This window comes from Balaenoptera musculus, chromosome 9, assembly GCF_009873245.2.
Source record: "Balaenoptera musculus isolate JJ_BM4_2016_0621 chromosome 9, mBalMus1.pri.v3, whole genome shotgun sequence".
NCBI lineage: Eukaryota > Metazoa > Chordata > Mammalia > Artiodactyla > Balaenopteridae > Balaenoptera > Balaenoptera musculus.
Genome location: NC_045793.1, coordinates 47696480 through 47722006, shown reverse-complemented (window position 1 = coordinate 47722006; position 25527 = coordinate 47696480). Strand labels below are relative to the sequence as shown.

Genomic DNA, 25527 nt, shown 5'->3' with positions numbered 1-25527 from the left:
CCAGTTCATCCACGAAAGCCCAGCTCAGGCATTACTGTCTCCCTTCTCCCCTCCATCAGGCAGTGTTCATCATTTCTTCTCCTGTATTATCCCTCTCTCCAGGGAACTGTAATACTCTATTTACAAGCCGTGTCCTCTGCTAAGCTGTCAGCTCCCTGGAGGCAGGGCTGTGAATCCGTTTTAGTGCCCCTAGACCGAGTACATTATCACCATCTAATAGCTGCTCTACAAATTCTTGAGGAATGGATGTGGATACATGTATAAAACATTTAAGATTTCTATAGTGCTGTTCTCCTGAAGAGCTTAATAAGTCAAGGCAGATATAAATACAAGTTTACAAGGAGAAAGTGTGAAAGGTGAGCTATTGCAGGCATTTGGTGAGCAGGAGGAGAAGAGATGTTTGCCCTTTACCAGGCCACGGTATCAGCTAGAAATACATCTGGCCACAGGAATAGAAAACTCAGTCTCAGTGGCTTAAACTAGCAAGGGCTATCTTTCTCACATAAAAAGTTCAGAGGTGGGCTGTTGCTGGATTTCATCTGAAGGCCCAGAAGTACCATACACACTTGCTCTATTTTCCACTCTGCCATCCTGATTATATTGGCTTTTTGGTCTCATGTTCATTGTCTCTTGGTTGTAATCTGGTTGCAGCATCACTAGCCATCTCATTTGTGTTCAAGGCACAAAGAACATAAAAAATGGAAAGTCAGAGCCAGCAAAGGAGGTCTCAGGAGCCCCCCAGCCAACTCCCTCTTTCAACTCATTGGCCAGAACCGGGTCAATGACTTCCTTAGCTGCAAGAAAGACTGGGAAATCAGGAATGGGACTGTCATGGTAGTATTGGACCAATCATAATCCTCAGTTCTGTTTACAGCGAGGAAAGGGAAAAGGGTTTGGCTATTGGGAAGGTGACTTACAGTACCTGTGACTAAACAAATACAGGCATATCTCGTTTTATTGCACTTCGAAGATATTGCCTTTTTTTTTTTTTTTTACAAATTGAAGGTTTGTGGCAACCTTGCTTTATCAGATGATAGTCAGTCATATTTTTTACAGTAAAGTTTTTTTAAAAGTAAGGTGTGTACATTTTTTAGATATAATGCTATTGCACACTTAATAGAGTACAGTATAGTGTAAACATATGTACTGGAAACCAAAAAATTCTTGTGACTCACTTTAGTGCAATATTTGCTTTATTGCAGTGTTCTGGAACTGAACCCACAATATCTCCAAGGTATGCCTGTATCATCCACCTGGAATAGCTAGTGCTGTCCTGTAGTTATGTACATCCTGGTGGAGCCAGGGGGAATGGATCCTTCTCTAATGTCCATAAAAACAAGGCACCAGGGCTTCCCTGCTGGCACAGTGGTTGAGAATCTGCCTGCCAATGCAGGGGACACGGGTTCGAGCCCTGGTCTGGGAAGATCCCACGTGCTGCGGAGCAGCTGGGCCCGTGAGCCACAATTACTGAGCCTGCGCGTCTGGAGCCTGTGCTCCACAACAAGAGAGGCCGCAATAGTGAGAGGCCTGCGCACCGCGATGAAGAGTGGCCCCCGCTTGCCACAACTAGAGAAAGCCCTCGCACAGAAACGAAGACCCAACACAGCCATAGATAAATAAATAAACAAATACTTAAAAAAAAAAAAGAAGTCCCATTTCACATTTAAAAAAAACAAAAAAAAACAAGGCACCAATGGCACAGTTATTTCACATGGATATGAGACATTGGGCACCTGAAGCTTTCAGCACAAATGTCTCCACTTTCCAAATATTTTCCTCACTCACCATTTCTCCATCCTTTCCAACAAGTAGCCTTTTTGCACAAATTATTTGATCCACGCCAGCTCATACCTATCTCTTAAGATAACAGCCTTTCCATTCGACTAACTCCTGCTTGGGCCATTCAGCAGAAGACCTGGTGGGAACTCTGGGCTCATGCAAATGTCTTCTCTGCTATTTTATCTTTCCTTCCTTTTGTATTAGAATACTAGTAGTTTTGTATTTAATGAGAATACACATTAGGGATCCCAAGAAGGAAACTGTCCGGTAATGTGTCAGATGTTTTTCTTTTAGTGATCACCTGTGCAAAACGGTTTATGAATTATAGGTTGAGCACAGTTTTTCAGATTTCATGCCCATGCCCATTTATTTTGGTTCTAAAGGAGGAAAGGCATGAGTTGCACAGGACAAACAGGTGGGAAGCAAGTACCTCATTGGCTTCCACTGACTACACCTTCTTCACCTAAGTCAAACAGAAGCCCATGTTCTTGACAACACAGAAGGGAACAGCATCAGGAGTGAATTATTTATCCTTGCTGTAAATATAAGCCTACACATTGTCAGCCTGTAAACACTAGTAATTAAGAAACCAGCTAAGGTCTGCTTGGGCAACGTACTTTGACAGCAGCTGCTACAGAACCTGAACCTGGAGACAGTTTGCTATCCATGTGTGAGATCCCCCTCCCTACCAGCATTAACTGCTCTCTCACCTGTGTTCCCATGCACCTCATCCAAGCGCTGAGTACAGGTCTCTCCCCCACTGCAGACTTGTAGCTCCTTTTGCGTAGAGACACTGCCTCCTTCCACAGCACATCCTAAGGGTCCTGCAGAGTGCCTGGCTCACAGATGCTCAGGTAAATTGCAGGGAACGGTCCACGAGTATCCTCTTAGCTCCTCCACTAGCGGGAATGCGCAGCACGTGGGAGATTCGAAATCCTCACCAAATCCTCACCAACCAATCATGCTCCTAGTGGAATACATCCAGCCTCAGACACAATCTTTCTGCATCTTTCCAGGGGTCTGAACGTGAAGTGTGGCCATACCAAGTTCTTTCGGCTCCTCAGACCCTTCAGTTTTCAGACAGTCGGCTCCCTCTCCCCTTCGGCTCCACCTGGGACAATCTACCTCCCCAGGTCACTCCAACCGGATAATTCATGCACATCCTTCAGTTCTTTTAGCCACCAGCTCCTCCAGTAAGCCTTCCCTGACCTCCCCAAGTCTGGTTCAGGGCCCCCTCTATGACCGCTCCCTCTTGGCTCTGCAGTGTAGTTGTCCATTAGTTGTTTCCTTTTCTACACCGTGAACTCCGCAAGGGCACGAGACGATCTCGTTCTTTTGTCCCCACCGTTTATGACGCCGCCTGGAGCACAGCAGGGGTTCAAAATATTTTGGAATAAACTGATGAAGGAGTGGAGTGTCCCCAGCCTGGCGGTGCTGGGCCGGGTGTCGCTCGCATCACAGCCCCTCCTACCTGGGGAACTCCAGCCTTGGGCCCCAAGCTTAGACTCTCTCCTCAGCTTAGACCTGGGACTCCTTCAGGCAGAGGCGCGCCCGGCGGCTAGGACCCGCCTCCCGGGTTCCAGAGCGACCCCGCCCGCCCGGGCCGCGTCCTTGCGCGCGGGCCGGCTGCGGCTCCCAGGCAGGAGCCGGAGGAGCAGGTGGGGGCGACGGCCCCGCCTCCGCGTCCCGGCAGCCCCAGAGCTGGCGGCCGGGGAGTGAGCGGCGCTCACCGAGCGCAGCACCCAGCGCAGCTTGGCCCCAGCGGCGCCGCCTGGAGCACGGACCCTGCGGGACAGAGCCCGGAGCCTAGAGGCGGCGGCGGCGGCGGGGACGTCGGCCAGAGACGAATCCTGTCCTGTCCTCAGCACGGCCAGCGGCAGGTAGCGGCTCTGCGCGCGTTCCCGGGTCGGTGCCTGAGGGAGGTGGGACGAGCCGCAGCTGCGGGCGCTCGGGCCGTCCCGGAGCGGAGTGAAACGCCGGCGGGGGCAGCGTGCTGCGTGCGCGCATGCGGGTGTCCGGGGGCCCCCAGCTCGGGGCGATGCGCTGCGCTGCGCTGCGCTGCCCAGGAGCTTGCCGCCCGCTGCCCGCCGCGCGGCGTCTCCAGGGCCCGGCCGTAACGGGACCGCGGAGGGAACGAGGTCACCGCGGGGTTGCCTGGTGACTTCCCCCGACCCGACTCTCCGTTGAGCGGCCCCTGGCGACAAGGCCGCCCGGGCCTGGTCTTCGCCAAGCTCTCCCTTCCTCCCTTGCCCACTTCACCCCCAGAACAAAAGGCTGGGGTCTCGCTGGGGAGTGGGCTGTCGCGGGATGAGCGGGAGCGAAGTAAAGAGCAGCTAGGAAATTGCAGAACTGAAGGTGGCTTGGGGGATACAGAAGCCCTCGGTGAGGAAGCCAATCTCGGAGATGTAAAGTGACTTACGCAAGGTCACACAGCTCGTGGTGACTGACCTGGGGCCAGAGCGCAGGTCTCGGGACTCCCTTCCCGGTGCTCATCTCCAGGCCCCTGAGGTCAGTAGTCTGTGCTCCAGCGATTTAGATCTGGCCATGCATGGGTTTTAAAGTCTCTTTTGGAGGAATAAGGGAGAAGGTGGGAGAGCCTGTTCCCCGCTTCCCTCAGTACACACCGGAGGCGGAGGTGCAGCGGGGATGCGGGAGCAGGGCTGGGGGAGAGGGGACTCCGAATCTCCGGGTGGGGGCTGGAGGACAGGGAGCCCAGCCCTGTCCCCGTGGGCAGGCGGGCACTGGCTCGCAGGAACAGCGCCTTCTGAGCGTGGCTTAACAGCCGCGTGGGTGTGCCTGCGACGGGAGCGGGGGCGGCGTGGGGCCCCAGTGCGCGCTGCTCCCTGGAAAGAAGTTCTTTCCCGGGAGAGGCCGGGAGAGCTCTTCTGGCGCGCTGGGACGAGCCGACAACAGCCCCGACGCTCGCGCTGTTTCGTGACGGGCTCAGTTTGGAAGGAAAGTTACTCTGCAGCAGGAAGGTGGGCTATCACTTCGCCTCTCCAAGCCTGGGGGTGTCCTTGACTGCAGAATGAGGGCTTTGTTCTGCATAACCTGTGTGATTCAGAAAGTTCGTGCCTCTCTCCTTTACAGAATCTTTATCTCTTTAGAGGGAAGAGAAGTACATTTCTTCTGGTCAGCAGTAGTAGTTACCGCAGGGACTCCAGCCTCCCCTGAAAAACAAAAAATCTTTTTTTTAATTTTAGGCAAAGCTATTAATGGGGACGAAGCTTAGAAGAGGGGTTGGGTTGCCTTTGGGCCTGGTAATGACTTGGATAGAAAAGGAGGCTTCACAGGTGCCGGAAATGCTCCCTACCTCGACCTAAGTAGTGGTAACACAGGTGTACGCATATAGATATTTGTGAGGTTATTCCCTTGAGATTTGTGCACTTATGCTTTCCCTCAATAAAAAAGTAAATAAAAATTTAATGCTAAAAATCCACTCATTGTAGTAGCACACAGATTAGTGCAGTTTTCCAGCCAATGAATTTTAGAGATACATTTAAAAACCACAGAAACCAAATCAGAAAAATAAATAAATAAATAAGAACAGGGAGCAAAGAAAGTTTAGCAATAACAGGAAATGAAATACACACTGCAGAGGGCCTTACCAAATACCTTTACACGAATCACCTCACATGATTCACAGTTCTTTAAGGGCAGTATTGTTATTGTGCCTTTTTTTACAGACAAGAAAATATAAGGTCACAGAGGTTAAATGCCTTACTCAGGGGAGCAGGGTTAAGAACCTGGGTACACAGATTTCAAATTCTATACATGCAACCATAAACAAGCAGTTTTCGGCCACCTGAATCAGGGCAGAGCCATCAGGGTGACAGAGACTTGAAGGCTGGCTTCCTGCTGTGCCCCCTTTTGGTTCCTTTCCAGGAGCCTCTGTTGTTTTCATATAGTTGTGAGTGTGAGATTGTGTCACAGACTGAAGGTAGCCAGCAGCGGAAGGGATGGAGGAAGTGTGTGTGTGTGTCTAAGAACATACAGTTTTAGGAACAGGAGAAAGCCAGCTGGCCCAGCCTGGAAACCCTGTTTTTAGGAGATTTATTGTTCAGAAATCATACAGTACAGGTTGTGATTTTGCAATCACTTAAATACACACACAAAATAAATAATATAACCTAGAAAAGACCTGAGAAACCAAAATGTAATTTACTCTAGAGGAGAACATGTAGGATTTTCACTAGGGAAAAACAGTCAACTTTCCTACATTCTAGAATATATAAATATATGTTTATCAATGCTTATGTTTAAAAAAACCTACAAAAATAACTCAGCAGAAGGACAGAAATTTGTTTTCCAGCAAACGTGTTGTAAATATACTTACATTTGGTGCAGAAATATTTGAAACTTTAGGGTACAGGAATATTTTATCTAGAGAGAAATCTTGAGAAATATGTCCTAAAGTGTGTTCTTCTAGTGATTTTATACTTCTGCCTAAAATTCAGAAGCCGGAGGAGTAGAATGGTGTTTGTTTTACCAGCTAATATCACATTGCAGAGTTGAATGTTTGTCTTGTTCTTGGAATCAGAAAGTTTTGGTTTGAAGAAGCTGGATTAAGTGGGGCAGGTAAAGAGGTAGTTGGATGAATCTGCTCAGCTGAGTGCCATCAAGCGTGATTATGCATCACGAAGTTATCTTTAGGCGAGTTTTGCCATGTCACAGTTAGTGTTCTTGCCATCTGGCTGCTGGAATATTTAGAAAGGAGTCATAATGTTTGACTGACTCTACTGAGAGCATGACAAAACAGACTTCGAGAGGGAACTATTAAATATGAGTTAGGGTTGGTGAGAAAATGATTAATTACTTCTTATTTAGCCACCGCACAAAACCGAAGAGATGGACGGTTCCCAGCTGATGCGGAGCAGGTGCAGCACAGAAGTTTTCTCACTGACTTCAGCCAATAGTGCACTTGAAACTTCCCCTTTGCCGTTCTAGTTGGGTATTTCCTTAGGCCTGCCCAAGCAGGAACCCGACCCGTTTTGCAGCAGGGGAATCGTGTGGTGAACTGCTGTGCTGAAGTGCCAAAGAGATAGAGTGAAGCAGAGCAAATGTGGCAAAAATGCCAGGTGGGCATTATGTGGGCCAGGCTCTGTGAAAGATTTTCAAGTGCATCTTGAAGGAATGTTCACCCTCTGTGGGCGATGTATTCCAGTGAGACACTGAATTTGAGATGGTGGCATCCAGAAAGGAAGTGCCAGGCCTGTCTATGGACTGTAAGCCTGTCAGCTCCTGGGAGTATCAAAGAGGAGGCAGTAGGGAGCTTGTGAGGACTTGGGTCCATGTGTGTGCAGGTGTGTGTCAGAGCAAGGTGCCCAGGCTGCCATCCACAGTGCCTTAAGAGCCAAAGGCTACCTCATACTGAATACTTGTTGTGCCTGGCTAGGCTAAGAGCTTTCTACATATGAAATCAACCCAACAGCCCTATAAGGGAGCTGATTTTTCTTACTCCCATTATCAGATGGACAGAGAGGCCAAGGGCTAAACTGTTCTCAGAATGATCATGCCACACCCTGCCCTGGTCTGCTATCAGCCAACTCATAAGCCCAAAGTGCCCTTTATCTGTCTGACTCTGCCTTATTGCACCTGAGCTCCTGGAGGACAGGTACTATATCTGTTTCATCTCTCTTCCCAGCAGCTGCATCATGGGTGGCATGTGATGAGTAGTGAATGAATGAGTGAGTGAATGAATGAATACCTTCATATTTAAAGGTCAAAAGTCAGTTTGGATTAACTGTCCTTTTGACTTTTACTGTCTCATTCCCCTCTGTTAATATGGGTCATCAGGCATGATTGTATGGACAAGATGTATAATAGATATCTCCTTTAAAGCTGAAGGACGCTAAGCTCAGCCTGTAAGATCAGAAGGCCTCTGCTTCTTTTAGAAATTAAATATTTCTTCTTTTGTAAAACGGTTGTAATTTGAAACACCTGGGTTGGAATCTTTCATTCATCATTTATTTGTTGTATGACCTTGGACCAATTACTTCACCTTTCTGTGCCTCAGTTTTCTCATCTGTAAAGTGGGCATAGTAATAATACTACTTATCTCATATTTAGGATAACTAACTTAAAATAAGTCCAGTGCCTAGGACTGTGCTTGGTTCATAGTAATGTTCAATAAATTAGCTATTTTTTTATTATTATTATCATCTGATGCTTTTAAAAATTGTTTGCCTTAAGTGTTTCTGGTTCCATAAAGCATTTGAGGAGTAAACAACATAAAATTAATAATGAAACTGGGGTACAGAGAACACACAGATAAGGAAGCAAGATAAAATCAAAGGTAATTTAGTGAACAAGACTATGTTATAAGGTGCAGGTAATTTCTAAAGATGAGTTTACTATAAAGTTTGGTGTAGTTTCAGGAGATGGGATTAAAAATTTGTCAGAGCTTCCCAGTAACCAAAACAAAGAGGAAAACACAAATAGTTACCCAATCCACAGTGACCATGAGATAAAATGAGATCAGTTACACAGCTTTTCCTGGTCCTGAAACTTGGGATAGCTTTCTCCTGGCGGTTCTTCAAAGCAGTCACTGTTGCCATAGAGATCTAAGTCTTCAACATGGTCCCTGCCATGAAGACAATGGAAGTTTTGTGGTAAAAGTTAATAATAAGTGTTTCTTACAACGTTATTGACTGCCGTTCCAGAGACATACTCTCAGAGCACAGCCCAATAAAAGCTCTTCTGTGAAGGGCCAGAACACTGTGGTTTGGGGATGTGCTATTTCCTTAGCTATGCTTACTGAGTGCCTGGGAGAGTAGAAAGATTCTTCCAAAGATTATAATTCTTGTGAGAGTCAGGTGAACAATCCCATCTTTAAGAACATTTGTTCTGGCTGAAGCTATATAAATGAGCCAGATCAGTTTACTTTATCCAGAAAAAGTCCAAAGGGTGTCATCATGCACATAAACTCATTAATAGATGTGTTCATGAATTTTCTTAATACTGGTAGTCCCATAATCTCCCTTTAGCTGCAGATTTTATCACACTGTTTGGAAAAAGAATAAAATATCCAGTGCTCTGTACTACCTTTTAAGCCCCTTAATACTTTCAGTACTTCTTGGTATTAAGAATAAATGATATTTGATTTTTAAACTTTTTTTTAGTACTTGAAATAATGGTCATGTCTTTTTAGTCTCATTACATATACATTAGCCCAAACATGATTTGTATCAGTTAGGACTGCATTCAGCTGCCAAAACAAACAAAACCAAAACAATGCACACATCAGAATCTGGCTTAAACAGATACAAGAGTGTCTTGTGGAGCTAGGCTCCCAAGAAAGGCAGTCCAGGGGTGATGCAGGAGCTCAAACCGTACTATCAGAGAATCAGCCTTTCCCTGCTTCACCATCTTCACCATGTAGGACATCATCCTAAATCTAGTTGCCTCATGGTCACAAGATGGCTGCTGTATCTCTAGGCTTACATCTTTAGGCAGGAAGAAAGGAAATGTGTAAATAGCTAAAGAGCGAGGGCCCTTCTATTAGGGAGGTTTTGCCTTTTTAGATAGAAAGTGACGCCTTCCCCAACTACTTCTGACGACATCTCATTGGCCAGGATGGTGTCACAATGTTGCTCTAAAATGTAAAGAGTCTGAGAAGTCAAATATTTTTAGCTGGGTAAATTGCAGCTACCACCCCTCTCTCTAATTAGGGAATTTGCTCTAAGGAAGAAGAGGAAATGGTTATTGAGTAGGCAGCTAGAAGTATCAGCCACCTGACATAACTTCCATTATTAGCCATGTCCCTGACTTAATTAGAAATTACAGAAGTGACTCAGTAATTTAAAATGTTATACTTTTCTAGTTTTTCATACAATTAGCATTAGAGGATGAAACACACCCAATTGCCTTATGTAGATTCCTAAACCGCTGTCACCAGCCCTGCTTCTTTTCTAAATTTCAGATCTAAATTTCCGTTTGCCAAAAGGACCTCATATGCTTCAAATTAAACTCACTTCTCCCCGCCCATTCACCACCCCCCAACACCCACACATTTTCTCCTGCCTTCCTTAATTAATATTAGATTGTCTTGGCAAGGAGCCTTGGGGTTGTCCTGGACTCTTTCTTCTCCCCACATCCCAGACATTCAAACTGTTATCGTCCTTGGCTCTGTCCCATTGCCGTTACTCTAATTCAAATAAATATCCATCCTCGCTCATGTGGCTCCCCAATTTGGTCTACATATTTGCTGCTTCTTCATTGCCCTATAATTCATTTTCCACACATGCCCCCAGGGTGCTGTATTTAAAACACCAGTGTCTAACATCTCTCCTTTCTTTAGAAACTTACAAACTAAAGCTCAACCTGGTTCTGTGAGCGCCATGCTTGCTGGGACTGGTTGCCACACACCCCAGACATTCCCACGTGGCAAAGCTTTGCTCACCCCCTCCCCACTCCCTTCAATCATAGAAGACCTGTCTCAGAGGTCTCTTATGCTTTTCATGGTCCATAAGCCATGGGAACAGTTAATTACCTTTTCATTTATGTTTCCAGAACATTTTATATTTCTATTAATATGTTTTGCCCTGGATTCTATTTTGCCTGATATTAATCATGCTGCACCAGTTTTTTAAAAAAAAATAACAGCCTTATTGGGGTATAATTCACATACCATAAAATTCACTCTTTTAAAGTATGCAATTCAGTGATTATTAGAATATTCACAGAGTCACACAACTATAACCATCATCTTAATTCCAGAACATTTTCATCACCCCAGAAAGAAACCCATTAGCAGTCACTTCCTATCCCCCCTCTCCTCAGCCCTGACAACCACTAATCTACTTTTTATTTCTATGGATTTACCTATTCTGGAATTTTATATGTGTGGAATCATGCAGTATGTGACCTTTTGTGACTGGCTTCTTTCACTTAACATAATCTCTTTTGGGTTTATGCATGCTATAGCATCTATCAGTACTTCATTCCTTTAATTAATTAATTAATTAATTAATTTATTTATGGCTGGGTTGGGTCTTCGTTGCTGCACACGGGCTTTCTCTAGTTGCATCGAGCGGGGGCTACTCTTCGTTACGGTGCGCGGGCTTCTTATTGCGGTGGCTTCTCTTGTTGCGGAGCACAGGCTCTAGGTGTGCAGGCTTCAGTAGTTGTGGCACGTGGGCTCAGTAGTTGTGGCATGTGGGCTCTAGAGCACAGGCTCAGTAGTTGTGGCACACGGGCTTAGTTGCTCTGCGGCATGTGGGATCTTCCCGGACCAGGGCTCAAACCAATTTCCCCTGCATTGGCAGGCGGATTCTTAACTACTGCGCCACCAGGGAAGTCCCCTTCATTCCTTTTTATTGCTGAATAATATTACATTGCATGGCCCATACTACATTTTGTTTATCCGCTCATAAGTTGATTGACGTTTGGGTTGTTTCTACATTTTGGCTATAATGAGCAATGCTACTATAAACATTCATGTATAAGTTTTTGTGTGGGCAAATGTTTTCATTTCTCTTGGATAGATACCTTGGAGTGGAATTACTGAGTCTTATGATAATTCTGTTTAACATTTTGAGGAACTTACAAACTCTTCCAAAGTGGCTGCACCATTTTACGTTCCCACCAGCAAAGTATGAGGGTTCTACACCAATTTTTAGTGTCTACTTGGGTATTGTTTTCATTGTTTTATTTTCAAATGTTTAAACATCATTTTGTTTTAGCTGCGTTTCTCATAAAGGAGATATAGTTAATTTTTAAAACAATTTGAATATCTCTGTCCTTTAGTAAGAGAAGCTAATTATCTGTTTAACAATAGTTATTGTGGTTACTGATATAGTGGAACTTATTTTGTGCTTTTTATATACCATATGCTTTATTGTTGCCTCTTTTTTTCTTCTTTTTTTCTGCCTTTTCCTAGCGAAGTGCCTGGCACATAGTAACTTTCAATATGTAAGTATTATAAGCTATCATTTGTGGGCAGGCGCCATGTATCTGTAGATTTATTTATTCATCAAGTATTTATTGATTACCTGTTATTCATGTTTATAGTTTAGTCAGTGGCTAGCATAGTGCCTAACATGTAGAAGAAGCTCAGTAAGTATTTTCTGCATTGCATAGACTGTGCAAAGGCTGAGATGCTTTTCAGAAGCTGGGTAGAGTAATGGAGAATGCCTAGGCTTAGGGGCAGCTCACTTGGGTTGGATGCGGCTGTGTCACGTCCCAGCTATTTGATCTTGGACTGTTACTTTACGTCTTTGAGCCTTTGTTTCCTCGTCTGTGAAATGGGGATAATAATATCTTTCGTGCAGAGTTGTTTGGGGGAATGAAAGATAATTATGTAAATAACAATCAGAATTGCTAGCACAGGGAATCCACTTAGTACATGTGAACTACTGTTTTTGTTAATGAATTGTTTAACAAAGAGCTCTCCCAACCACATACATCAGTATGAAATCATCAACCATGTCTGCCCAGGGAATAAACTTATAGTAAAAAATGACGCTGGCTCCTTTGCTATGTGTCTGACATAAATAATTACTGGAGACATTTTTTCTCCTCATATGGTAGAACCAAGAAAAAGGACCAAAGATGTAATTGTACTTCCTCTTAATGACACAGAAATAGATTTTAAGTCTCCAGTATTCCTTAAAGCTGTCATTTATTCTAATACTCTTCTAAACTTTTGAATGAAACGTTTTTTTGGCCAATCATCTTGCTCTCCAGTATTTCAGAGGAAGAATGAAGTAGCTTCAGAAATAAGTAAGATAACTGCCTAAAACAAGACAAGCAAGCAACATTTTCCTCTACATTTTAACAACTTTTGCATGACTTTTTTTCTGGTTTTCACCTCTATGTGTATGTCCGAAGGTTTTAGAAATTCACCTGCAGACTTTTAGAAGGAAGGCTAAAGCCGATCTGGGTTCATGCCTGGTGTTGTGCGTTCCTGGTGGTCATGGATGGTCAGTGAGTTTTAAGTGATAGTGGTTGACCTGTAGTCATTTTGACATTATCTATATAAATTACGTATGCCTAAGAATGATGGGTCAGAATACCTCTCCATAAGATCTAGGGGTGCATTATTCTGTGGCTGGAGAAAGAAAGCCACCATTGTCATTTCAGACCTGTGCACCCCCTTATGGTGCTCTCTTGTTTTCTCCCATTTAATGAATGACTAGGATCGGTTGCAAATGAAACCAACTCACAAATGATTCATGCCTAATGGGCAATCATGTTTTAAAGCTGTTCCTCATTGTGTAGTAACCATGTATTAACAGAAGAATTAAATCTTAGGGGTTATGGATTGGTTTGAGGAGAATTATTTTACTCTACTCTTGGTTGTTTTCCAAGCCCACTTGGTCAATCACCTTTGACACTTGTGGCTGGCTGTAGGGGTGGTTTTAGCTGTCATGGAAGTCTGCCTGCAAGGCCAGCCCAGCGAAACCCATGGTCAGGTCTCAGTACTGTTCTTTGTGGATCCAGCTCACTTAGACCAAATTGTCAATGCAAATTTATATTTTTCTTTATTCATTTATTCATGTGTGTTTACCTTTTAGATGTAGAGGGGTCTCCTAACTCAGATGATGCAAAGCATTTAAAAAAATACTTCTCCACAATTGTCCCAAGTAAAGAAAGCAATCCAGAACTTTTATTTTTTAAGTTAGTTTTTCAAATGCCCAAGATACATACTTCAAAAAGTGTAAAAAGGATATACAGTATAAAGTAAGTCTTTCTCACACCCCAGTCTCAGACCTGGTTGTTATACATTCTTCTAGAGATATTTCATACATATATATGCATAAGCAGGTATGGGTATACCTATTTTTACATATACCTGTATTTATAGGTATACACATATAATACAAATAAAAGCATATTCATTCTATATACATTTTCTGCTGCCTGCTTTTTTCACTTAATATAACCTGGAGATCATTCCATATTGGTACATATAGGGCTGCCATATTCCTTTAATGGCTACCTAGTATGCCATTTTAAGGTACAAACTGTAATTTAATAACCAGCTCCCAGTCAGTGGGTTTATAGGTTATTTCCAGCCTTTTGCTATTAAAAACAATGCTGCAGTGAATGTCGCTGTATACATTATTTCTCGTAAGTGATACACTATGTGATAAGATAAATTCCTAGAATTAGAAAGTATACTTAAAAAATTTGATAATTTGCTCATTGCCCTTTATAGAAAGTTGTACTAATTTATATTTCCACCAGTAATTATGAGCGTCTGATGCCTTGCACCCTCTCTGATACATATTTGCCAAACCTCTGATCTTTGTCAACCTAAGTGAAAAATGGTATCTTGGTGTGGTTCTGACCTGTATTGTCTCATTATCGATAAGGTTCAGCACCTTCAAATGTGTTTAAATGCCATTTGTATTTCTTTATCTGTGATATGTTTGACCCATTGTCCATTTTTCTGTTGAGTCATTGCTTTCTTTTCCTGTTAAGCAAAGAATTGCTTTATTAATACAAACTATTAATACATACAGACAAACTATAAAGTGCTAAGAAATCTAAATATCTAGGTCATAGCAAACAGGTAATCATTTCACAATGTATAAGTATATCAAATCATTATGTTGTATACCTAAAACTAATACAATGTTGTATGTCAATTATATCTCAATTTTAAAAGATTTTAAAAATAAAGATTTGTTTTTTACCACCTTTTGTCTGCAAGCTAAGGAACTTAATATACATATATTATCTCCTGCTTTATCTTCCCTTTTACCTGACAACTTTTGTTAGTTATATCTTTCTATTTTGCCATGATTAATAGTAGTTATAGTCATTTCTGTTACCATAATTTCATAGGCTCTTCAGCCTTGGTTCTATGGTTAATTCAATACTCACTGTCTTTCTTTTTGCCCTAATTTCTCTCTTTAACTCTTAATTGGCTGAAGTTTTTCCTATGGTAGTATCTTCAATACAAATTCAGGAAACATAATTCTTACATGTTTAAAAACATCTGTCATACTTGCTTTTTGACCACAGTGACAGTTTGGCTGGGTATAAACTTTTGGATCATACATTATTTCTCTGGGATACTGTGGCATGTCTAATATGTCTCCAAAACTATATCATTTTTTCTTCGGATATCATGTGCCTTTTAATCTATAGAATTAAACCTTATTTTTGAAAAATTTTCTTAAATTATATATTTGTGATTATATATTTGAATATTTATTCTCTTCCATTCATTTGTGTCTTTTATTAATTGAAACCATTTATCTTTTTTTGTCTGTCTTCCACATCTATCATTTTCTCTCTAACACTTTTAAATTCTTGGTCCATTTCTGTTTCATTTTATTTATTTTTCTCAATTCTCCATGGTCCTCAGTGTGTTTTCAACAATACCTGTTTTCTTTGGGCTGTTTGTAGTGTGCTCTTCATTTTTTTAAATGGAAGTATAGTTGATTTACAATGTTGTGTTAGTTTCAGGTATTCAGCAAAGTGATTCAGTATATTCAGTGATATATATATGCATATATATTCATATATGCATATTCATAATATGCATATATATTCTTTTTCAAATTCTTTTCCATTATAGGTTATTAAAAGATATTGAATATAGCTCTCTGTGCTATACAGTAGGACCTTGTTTGGTCTTCATTTTTCTCTTTCACTTCTCCCACATTATATTTCATCTCCTATTGCCTTGCTACATCTTCTCCTTATATTTTTCCTTTGTGTCCTTAATTTAAATGGATAACTGTTTCATAAAATTTTTTCAGTTAATAATTTTATTCCTTGTCACTGTTTTCATCTGCTTCACAGCAGTATATTTTCTGATAAGTGTTTTTCATGTATCATCTGTCCTTTGTCCTGTTCCTTTTCCCACTTTTTTTTTTCTAGTTTTCTTGTATAGATCTTGTGCTGGTTCTCTTCACTGTTTCCTTTTATTTAGTATTCATCTTGGAATGATTTGAATTCTTCTTAGACCAGCTATTTGCAGGAGATTTGTTTAAGGAAAAGATCAGGGCAGGTTCTAGACCAGGGAGAGTTCTCTTTGGGTCAGAGAAGTGCTCCTTATGACAGAGAGAGAGAGAGAGAGAGAGAGAATAGAGAGGGAGAGAGGGAGAGGGATAGGGAGAGGGAGGAAGAGAGAGAAAGTGAGAGGCTTTAGGCTGCTCATGATTTACTCTCTCCCTCACCCTTCCTCATTTCTAGCCGTGTACCCACTGGAATGGCTTGTCTTTGCCTCCTTCCCTGCTCCCTGGTGTGTCTAAGGTCCAGGGTCACTCCTGTGCTGTCCTACACACCCTTTTCCATTACTCTAAGCAAGTGTTGGTGGGGCTTCCTCACTGAGGAGCCAGAGCTTCTTATATTGGAGAATGACTCTGTGTGGACCTTGTCTGAGGTCTGCAGCCACAGGCCTACTCTCTACAACACCTTACCTAGACCCTGTATTTGATCGTCCTGGGCAGCAGGCAGCCCTGTCTCATTTATTGAAATTCAGGGTTACAGAAATCTAGTTTTTACTCTCTGCAATTGAGTTTATATTTCTGAGATTCTCTTTCCTTCCTATTTTGAAATGGTTTCCAAGAAAAGGAAGGAACAGAGATATTTTCACTCCACCATCTGAAAACCAGAAGACCTCCTTGAACTCAACTTTATTTTGAAAAGTGTTTTCTAATTTAAAAGACTAAAGCCTCATCTCTGCTGTCCCTTAGGACAAGCGTTTCCATTTCCAAGAAGCCACCATATCCTTAATTTTAAAAATTACATTTGAAAGAACTTTGCTTTTTGGAGAGGATCATAAAGTATTTTTGATTTGTTTAATACTTATCTCAAAGCAATACTCATTTGGTCCTCACACTTATGCAAATCAGGAAAGAAGGAACATGCTTTACTTTTTTATAGATGGAGAAATAGATGACCATTAAAACCAAAACTAGAGACCAGTTCTCTCAACTGTCAAACTATTCCTCTTTGATGACAGCATTTCTAACATGCCAGATGAAGCTTTTCTAGTGAGCACTGGAAGCTTTGAGAATCCCACATCCAGAATACATTTTATTCCCACACTGATAATAAGGCCTACAGTTGGACAGGAATTTCTCCTGAACTTTTCCTCCCTTCCTATTTTAGTTGGTAATATTTTTCTTTAAATATCATTAAGATAATTATTTAATCTGTAGACACACAATTTACATAATGTGCTGCTGCCGAGGTGTGTCTCCATCTTTTGCTTGAGTAGTTGGCATGACCCCTGATATATATGTTTTCTATTTCTTCCCCATAGCAACAGCCAAGCAACAGTATTTGACACTACCTTTGGCCTTGGCAATACCAAGATACCTAAGACACAGTTCCTATCTTTGAACCTTCGAGGAGCCCGTGGTCCAATGAAGGGAGACACACAGACATGTGAAAGGAAATTGCCAGAGTCCCTAGTGCCGTAATAAAATTGCGAACAAAGTACTGTAGGAGCAGTTAGCTCTGGCGAAGGGAGAAGAAAATCTGTGCAGAGGAGTTGGCACCTGAGTGTGTTTCAAAGGATTGGTAGAAATTTTCCAGGTGGTGAAGGCCATCACATGCAGCCTGCGTAGCATGGACAAAGGCACAGAAATATAAAGAAAAGGTATGTAAGAAAATGTCACAAGTGTGGTGTGGACAGAGGATAGGATGCATAGAATAGAGTGGAGGATGAAATGGAGAACTTGACTCCGTGACGAAGAGCCTTTAGGAAAGGAGTATATGGGAACTGGGGAGTGAAGTCCTGTAGTCTGAGAGGTAAGACCTCCAGTCAGTGTATCAGGCTTGGCTGTCAGAGAACTGTGCTTGCTGCCACGGGCGGAATGTGCCTGGTGACAGAGCTGAGGATGCCTCCTTGCCACGGGTTGTTTGAGATTCTAGCGAACTTCAAACTGGACAGGGAACTGGAGGCACCAGAACTTGGGCCAGCCATCCTGATCTGGCTCAGGCTGGCGCAGTATCCCTACTGTGAAAATACTGAAACTAAAATCTAAAGTCTCAGAAGTGAAACTAGAAAAGAAAGAATTTGTCTTGTAGACTTGTTCCCTGTGCCCCCTCCAGTCCGAACATTATTTCCTCAGTGATTCTCAGAACAGCATTTTTAGGAGTATTCACAATCCTAAGTGCAAAATGACCACCTTAGCCTTAGAAAGGAAAAAATGCCCTCCTTAGAAAATCCAACATCATAAAATAAATTAAAGAGGTGGTAATTTATTTTATAAAATGACTTATTATTTTATAACATTGATTATGGGTTTCCATTGAATAATAAACTCCTTTTGTATGCTTAAAGCATACCTCGATTTTTCCAAAATTAGACATGCCATTTTTCAGAAGCATAGCTGTTATGTAAAATGAGGCTTACTTATAAATGTGTGATTAGTATCATGTATTTTTTTTAATATTTATTTTTTTAAAGATTTTTTTGATGTGGACCATTTTTAAAGTCTTTATTAGATTTGTTACAATATTGCTTCTGTTTTATGCTTTGGTTTTTTGGCCGTGAGGCATGTTGTATCTTAGCTCCCTGACCAGCGATGGAACCCACACCCACTACATTGGAAGGCGAAGTCTTAACCGCTGGACCACCAGGGAGGTTCCCCATCATGTCTTTTTTTTTTTTTTATCATATCTTTTTAATAAGCCTCATTCTTCTTTTAGCTAATTCAAAGGCAGTAAAAAAAAAAGACAGGAAATCAATATTTTCTCCTTTAACTCTTGGGAACCACACACACAACGATTTTTATGGCATTTAGCCATAATTTATTTTATTTTTATTTATTTTGGGCTGCGTTGGGTCTTAGTTGCAGCATGCAGGATCTTTGTTGTGGCATGAGGGATCTTTCGTTGCATTGCACGGGCTTCTCTTTAGTTGTGGTGCGCAGGCTCCAGGGCACGTGCGCTCTCTAGTTGAGGTGCGTGATCTCAGTAGTTGTGGTGCGCTGGCTTAGTTCCCCCACGGCATGTGGGATCTTAGTTCCCTGACCAGGGATCGAACCCGCATCCCCTGCATTGTAAGGTGCATTCTTTACCACTGGACAACCAGGGAAGTCCATAATTAAAATGCTTGAGTCAATGATAAATATTATCAATATCACTGTATCTTTTTACCTAATACTGTTCAAATATTATAATGAATTCAATTATCTGGGACAAATTTGCATTTCAATAAGAGTCTTATAAAAGGAAACCAATTTCTGAGCTCGTTGTAGGTGTGACTTAGTAGCTTCCATATTAGATTGTGGTTAAAGTGTATCTTGGTTTTAGAACACACATGGACAATCTTCATAAATCCTTTAAGCATTTCAGCAGATAATTAACTATCATATCTGGTCAGGCCTGAGCAGATTCAGCTTCAGGAGCTGCTCTCGAGGCTGGTGTATCTCAGGTGTGGGAAGCCCTTCATATCACCTGTGGGAGAGGTGAATGGGCACTCAGCTCAGTTTCTGTTTCCCTTGTGTGTCAATTCCAGTCCTAAGTACAGTGTGCCATTTTCATGGACCCAGACTGCTGAAATTAAATGGATCTACAGAAAAAAGAACCTTCTCAGTAGAGGACACAACTTCCGACTGGATGGGGCAGGGCATTTCATCATCCTCGTTGTTCTAGAACAGGGCTTTTCAAACTTCAGCGGGCACAAAAATCACTTGCTGACAAGAGACTCCCAAAGACTCTGATTCAGTAGGTCTGGGGTGGAGACTGTGCCTTTCTTACAAGCTTCCACATTCTAGAGCTACTCAAGGTATGGATTCAGACCAACAGTGTTGGCCTCGCCCAGGAGCTTGTTAGAAATGCAGGATCTCAGGACCCACCCTAGAGCTACTGAATCAGAATCTGCATTTTAACAGGACCCCTTGGGTGATTCGTCCTCCATTAAAATTGGGGAAACACTGCTCTAGATCACTGTTCCCCAAAGCAACAAGGTTTAAGTATCACTATGGAAACCTGAAATGAGTTTAGATGGTACATAGATGAACATTTTATTTTAATAATCGTTAAGTTGATTTTTATTATTACCATCTATTTATGGCAAATAATATTGGTTTTCCATTTATGGTAATAATTTAAAGTTTCTTTTGCAAAATAAACAATTTTAAAGTAAGTTCAGGTGGTGTGTGGATGTGACAAAAACTATAAAAAGTCGTATGTTTACAAGTGACTTAACATGGTGCTTAAGAGCATGGACTCTGGAGCCAGACACCCAGGGTTTGAATGCCTGCTCCTCCAGTAATTCACTGTGTGACTTTGGGCAAGTTTCTTAACCTCTGTGGGCCTTGGTTTCCTCATCTGAAGAATGGCGATAATAGTATCTATCTGATTGGGATATTGTGGGGCTTAAATACGTTCATATATGAAAAGTTCTAAGGATAGTGCCTGACACATCGCAAGGGCTATATCAGGGCTAACTTACTTTACTATAATCTAGAACACAAATGTTCAAAGATTTTTTATCCTGTGCTTTTTATTTCCCCCTACCTTATCCCCTGCTTCCTTGCTTACTCAGATCGACATGCCCCACCTCCCCCAAAAAGCTAAATATTCCAGGAATTTTGTACCATTGAGGAGAGTGAGAGCAGCAACTTCCATTTGGCCAATAAGAGGATGGTCTTCACTTAGTGAGGTGGAGGCGGGGCATGAGAGCTTACAGGTGGGAAGTCCCAGGAGAGGACTCTGCCCAGAGAATTTGCTCTGAAACAATGAGGAAGTGACAACAGAAAGTGACCACTCGTACATCATTTTCACCATAACCTGGAAAGAAGGTTTTTAAAAAATTCCATTATTGTTTTACTTATAGCTTTGGCAACTTTACCACATGTTTTTCGAGAACATTTTGATGTGTGCCTTATATGCTCATGGGCTCCTGGGTTGTGATATCCTGGCTGCAGGGCACCTTTGATAAATAAATGACTGATTGGTAGAGTGGCAGGACCCTGCTGAAACCACAGTGTGAGAAATGGACCACCTCACGGGGTTCATTCGCCCACATTAGTGCAGAGGTGAGAAATCTCTCTTCTCTTTTCCTGACTTCATAGACAAAGCAACAAGGGACTCAGTAGGACAGTGTCAAAACATAAAGAGTTGTGAGTGCCCAGAGAACCTTATTTTCAGATTCCTATTCAAATGTATTTTTAGAACCAGCAAAAGATGCTTTTGTCAAATAGTAGCAGTAATCCTTGCTTATATTTTAAAAATAGGCACATTTTCTATTTGTGAACAGCTGTGATCTGACAAACTATCCTTAGGGGAGAAAAGTGATGATGACAAGAGCAACTAGTGTGTAAAATTGTTGACCATGAGTTATTTCTCTCTGAAATAACTCACAAAGCTCAGCATATTTAACTTTTTAACATAAAAAGATAGGCAAGCCCAGTCCACATCTCTCTCCAAATGGGAACAGACAGACCGATCCGGTAGGGAAGGAAGGAGAGCAGAGGGGTTGGAGGAAGAGTTCATTACCTGCACCAAGTGGACATCAGTTCTCCTGCCCCACCCCTACTGGCTCCCTGTAAAGCGGTTGCCCTCTGGCAATCTGTGGGTCCTAGGTGGCCTGCAGACATGTTCTGCTGGCCCACTGGTTTTTAAAAATGCTTTTTGATTTGGTTACCCACATTTCAAAACAGGATTTCACACGAAAATCTAGATATGGGGACTTTGGGGAAAAAATGGGAAGATCTGGGGTCAGTACTGGACTTGCGTTCCTACTGAATATCAATCAGCCAGAGCTGAGGGAGCCCTCCTGCTCCAGCCCCAGGTCTTCTCTCCTGTTGGCCGGGCCCTTCCACACCTCTTCCTTCCACTGTTTCCTCACCTCTGAGTCGATACTCACAAGTCAGCTCCCTGCCTACAAGCAATGCTGGGAAAAGGAATTCGTGGGTTCTGGCTGAGGGACAAGGATTCATAATGGGAGCAATTCCTCAGGCATAGGAAAAGTGTCCAAAAATGATGCACGGCCACAAGACAGATGTCCACCCCTACGCAAGGAGGGAGACACTTGCAGAGTAGTGTCATGTCCCTGAAGCCCCTCTGTGGTTCCAGCCTTTTCCTCTTCTTTTCCAAACACACAGAGCCTCCCAGCTGCTTGCATCCTCCTACTTCTGTTATCTCCGCTTATGTGCTACTTCTTCTAACTAGAACCGACTCTTAATAGCCACCTTTCTACCTGTTGAAAAATGCAATAGTTTCTACCAAATATTTATTTATTGTCCCCCTTCCTCGTGCTTGAATTGATGATGACATTTCTTAGCACTCCACACCTCTCTTGGGGCATTTATCCTACCCCACCTTTTCTTATAGTTACTTGTGGCAGTGGAGAAGGTGGTGGTATGATGATGATAAATATAGCTTCAATTAAGTGCCTGCTTTGTGTCAGGACCTGTATTACGTTCTTCATCTACAGTCTTTGTTTTAATTCTGATAACAAACTAAGAGTTAAGCATGGTAGCTATTTTACAAATAAAGAAAATGAGAGTCACTTAGGTTAAGTAACTTGACTAAGGCCACACAGCTGGGGAAAAGCAGCGGCAGAAATAGAACCCAAGTCTGACTGTAAGACCAGCACTGTTCCCCGCATTCAGGGTCTCACGTGGAAACAGTGTTCTGTTCCTCTTGCCACCCTCCCCTCTAATGGTGTCTGAATATCTTACCTGCATCTCGATGCTGGTTTTCAGAGTTATTTCATGAGTTGGAGAAAATATAAAAGCCTTTGAGAATCTGGCTGTTTTTATCCTAAGCAGTTTTTAATACACTGCAGAGCAAAATGACATTTTAAAATGTACGGGAGAGCACAAAGCATCAAAGAGCTCATGGGTACAGCCTGTGACTTCCTGGAGCCCTGCATTCTTAACTGTCAGATTTTAACAAATACTTCTCTAGATAATTGCTTAATTATTATATCTGTCAAGAAAAAGCCTTCACAGCCATCAAGTACTAAGTATAAAAATATGCTTTCATCCTGGAGTTTGAAAAATCATTCCTGAGATTTCAGCAAGACAGAAGCCCAGTGGCACATGGTCACTCTCAGATTTGTGAGGATAAAACTAGATGGAGAGCAAAGGATGCTGAGGTTAGGGGGAGCACATGGAAGAATTATATCGATACTTACCTGTAGGAGGTCCTTTTCACTCGAGGGTCTCTAAAATACTTTGCAAAATGGCAGTAGAGAAGTAATACGATCTGAATTATACCAAGTTAGTAAAACAAAGAAATGAGGTTTTGGATCAGAAAGGCCAGGGCTTTTATGCAGCTCTGGTACTCCTGCTGAAACTTAATAGAAACTACATAAACTCTCTGAGACAAAATTTGGTTTATCTCTACTATGGAAATATCAACATCTACCATCGAGTTGTTGAGAGGATTAAATAAAACAGTGTATTATAAGTAGTTAGTGCAGTGCTGAATATATATAGGGGGTTCAAAAAGTTATACAGTCAATCCTCATTATTCATGGATTCCACAGTTTGCTAATCACCTACTCTCTAAACTTTATATGTAACCCCAAAGTCAATAGTCGGAGGTGACTTCTCGGTTATTCACAGACATGCACAGGAAGGGGAGAAGCTCGAGTCGCGTCACGCACACGTTCCCAGCTGAGGTTGAACGAGCAGCACTCTGCCTTCTCGTTCCAGCTCTCACGCTGTAAACAAGTGTCCTTTTCATATTCTATTTAGTGCCATGTTTTTCAAATTATTGTGCTTATTGTTGGTGAGTTCGCTTCAGTGGCCCCCCTGCCCCAGGTATAGTGCTGTAGTGCTGCGTAGTGTTCTTGAACACAGGAAGGCTGTGATTTGCCTTATGGAGAAAATATGTATGTTAGATAAGCTTTGTTCAGGCATGAGTTATAATATTAATGAATTAACAATCTATATTAAACACGGTATCTTTAATCAGAAACACTAATATATAAAACAAAGTTATATATTAATCAGCTGACAAAAATCTTGTGACCAGAGGCTCACATGGGCCTAACCCTTTGTCTCTCCTAGGAGCAGTGGTTCAGGTATTTGCTAACGCAGTGTTCATGGCAACTGTAAAGAACTTAGCTACCATGAATAATGAAAATCAGCTCTAAACTTATGGTTACCAGGGGGTAAGGGGGGGAGGGATAAATTGGAAGATTGGGATTGATATATATACACTACTATATATAAAATAGATAACTAATAAGGACTACTATATAGCACAGGGAACTCTACTCAATACTCTGTAATGACCTATATGGGAAAAGAATCTAAAAAAGAGTGGATATATGCATTTGTATAACTGATTTATTTGCTGTACACCTGAAACTAACACAACATTGTAAATCAACTATACTCCAATAAAATTTTTAAAAAATTAAAAAATTTGAAAAGAGAAAAAGAGAATCAGTTCTATTCAATTTAGTTCCATATTAGGTTGGTTAAATATTAGTGGCTATAACAAATTAACTCCAAACTCTCCATGGCTTAACACAGAAGTTTATTTTTCATGATTGTAAAGTCTAATCAGGTGTTTGGCAGATGGCCTTAAAATGGAGAGTCAGGGACCCAGACTCATTACATCCATGGCTCTGCTGACAGTAGAACCTTTGCTTCCAGCCAGTGGATGGAGGAAGACGGAAAAGTAGTGGATGGAAAGTCTTTATGGGCCAGCCTAGAGATAGAGCGCATCACTTCTGCCTTCATTCTGTTGGCCAGAGCTTAGTCGCATGGTCACACCTAACTGTAAAGGAGGCTGGAAAATATGATCTGTGTGCTGAGGGGTTACATGAATAGTTGTGCCACAATTCTCCTTAAAATTATTTCCTACAGTCATTTTTCTTTGGATAAATGGCAAAACCCTTAAGTAAGAGATATTTAAGTTTTGTAAGTTACTCTTCTGAACCCATTACCATTCTGCACCAAGGGATGCAAGTCTGTCTGCTGTCATGTGTCTTAGTTAAAAGATAAAATCCTTATATAATGAGACCATATTTTTTCTTGTTCTATTAATACTTCAGCCAACCCTTTATTCCCTGCTGTAAATTTTTGACTGAAATTATTTTGCCACTGAATTAAGGATCATATAAAGAATATACCCAACACCTGCTATGAAAGAAAGTGTTAAAATACAAACAACTGATCATTTATATTTGTTTCAACTAATTTGTGGGCTCACATCCAACTTGCTTTAGCATTCAGCCAGTAAAATACCAACTTTGTCTGACCCTATGTTACTGTGTGTATTAGATTATGTAATAAAATAATACTGATGCTACCTGGGAGAGTTATTTACTGTCCTCTGGGATCTCTGCCCAATTTTACTATAGTTTTATGCTGTGGACTCTGATGAGTATTTTTTTTTTCAGTCTTTCTGTCCTAGTTTTACTATCAAGGAAAGAGGCAGTGACATAGTAATTATCAAGCCCCTTCTTTCAGGGGAATACTTTATAGGACAATTGTGGTCTTCTATAATGATCAGCTCATGCACCTCTTTGGAACTCTTAGGAAAACTATCATACACTCTTTCTCCCCAGAATTGAACTTATACATATATTTTATGCCATTCAAAATGTCTATACCATTTTAGGGGATTCTAAAACAGGCCAGTACCGTATGATCCAGCAATTCCATTCCTAGGTATATGTCCAAACGAATTGAAAGCAGGGTCTTGAAGAGATATTTGTACACCAGTGTTCATAGTAGCATTAGGCAAGATACCCAAAAGGTAGAAACAACCCAAGTGTCCATCGACAGATGAATGGATAAACAAAATGTGGCATATACATATAATTGAGTAATGAGGAATGAAATTCTGGTACATGCTACAACA

The 25527-nt window shown here is 41.7% G+C and overlaps 1 protein-coding gene and 1 long non-coding RNA gene across 8 annotated transcripts in view; one reads left to right on the top strand and one right to left on the bottom strand.

Annotated features, from left to right (window-relative positions):
• The window catches only part of LOC118900667, a 154104-nt gene extending 150800 nt beyond the window's left edge, over positions 1–3304 (bottom strand). The window contains exon 1 of the long non-coding RNA XR_005021201.1: positions 2490–3304. This is a non-coding gene — a long non-coding RNA (uncharacterized LOC118900667). The remainder of the gene's footprint in view (positions 1–2489) is intronic.
• Positions 3305–3449: 145 nt separating this feature from the next.
• WIPF3 (WAS/WASL interacting protein family member 3) overlaps positions 3450–25527 on the top strand; it is a 98697-nt gene continuing 76619 nt past the window's right edge. For 3 of the 7 annotated variants that reach the window (XR_005021190.1, XR_005021189.1, XM_036863186.1), the window contains exon 1: positions 3458–3659. The gene's annotated coding sequence lies outside the window, so the exon portion shown is untranslated. Of the gene's footprint in view, positions 3660–4080; positions 4288–4658; positions 4758–25527 lie in introns of those variants that run through there. The other 4 variants (XM_036863190.1, XM_036863189.1, XM_036863188.1 and 1 more) reach the window with 4 other exon arrangements.